General features: G+C 35.2%; 1 protein-coding gene and 1 pseudogene across 20 annotated transcripts in view; both read right to left on the bottom strand.

Moving 5' to 3' along the window:
- Positions 1-946, bottom strand: part of ERC2 (ELKS/RAB6-interacting/CAST family member 2) — a 941,255-nt gene that overhangs the window by 857,533 nt on the left and 82,776 nt on the right. The window lies entirely within an intron of this gene.
- Positions 1-946, bottom strand: part of LOC111746605 — a 126,954-nt pseudogene that overhangs the window by 71,844 nt on the left and 54,164 nt on the right.

Below are 946 nucleotides of genomic sequence, written 5' to 3'. Positions count from 1 at the left end.
TTTTTTCACTTACATAATTATGCAAATATTTCATATTGGTACATATACATCTAATTAATAATACCTTATTAATCTTGTTAAAGGTTTCTCAATATTGCATTGTATGGCTATACCGACTAACTAATTTAGCCAGTCTCTCCCTGACATACTTAGTATATTATTTAGAATAAGATCTAGCTGTACTCAAGATAACAGTGTCTTAAACAAGATAAAATTGTCTTTATTAAAAAACAGTGTGGAAGTAGATAGTACAGAGCTACTCTGGGACCCTACAAAATCAGACACCCATGCCCTTGACCTCTTATTAAAGTTCTACCAGGCACCACCTCATTCCAAGTTTGCTTCATGGTCCAAGACAGCTGCTCCCACTGTAACTTCAATGTCCACATTCCAGCCAACAAAAAAAGGGGAGGAGGAAGGAGAAAGGCATGTTTCTCCCCTTAACTGCACTTCCCAAAAGCTGTAGATGCTACTTACAACTTAGTGGCATGGTCATACTTTTGTTACAAAAAAGGCTGGGAAATGTAGTCTTTACTCCAGGCAGCCATGTGCCCACCTAAATTAAGAATTCTTTTATTATAGTAAATGAGAGAAAACAGAGAATTGGAAATAATACCATCTCTACCACAGGTTTCTTCCAATCTTTCACAAATCAAACAAAACAGTAAAGAATATTCTTTTGTATGTGCATTTGTACACTTAAATAAGGGTATTTGGGACAAATTATTGTAAAAGAAATATGAGAGGTTTAGAATCTCATTCCGATTTCCTCATTTTACAGATAAGGATTCAGACTCAAATAGATAAAGTAACTTGCCAAAAACCACATGACTAGCTCCCAGCAGAGCAGAGTTGCCAGATAGAACACAGGGCATACAACGAAATTTGAATTACAGGTAAACAAATTTTTTAGTTTAAGTATGTCACGTGTAATATTTGGGAACTA

This window comes from Pteropus vampyrus, unplaced genomic scaffold, assembly GCF_000151845.1.
Source record: "Pteropus vampyrus isolate Shadow unplaced genomic scaffold, Pvam_2.0 Scaffold195, whole genome shotgun sequence".
NCBI lineage: Eukaryota > Metazoa > Chordata > Mammalia > Chiroptera > Pteropodidae > Pteropus > Pteropus vampyrus.
Note: the sequence above shows the minus strand (reverse complement) of the source record. Positions and strands in the feature narration are given on the sequence as shown.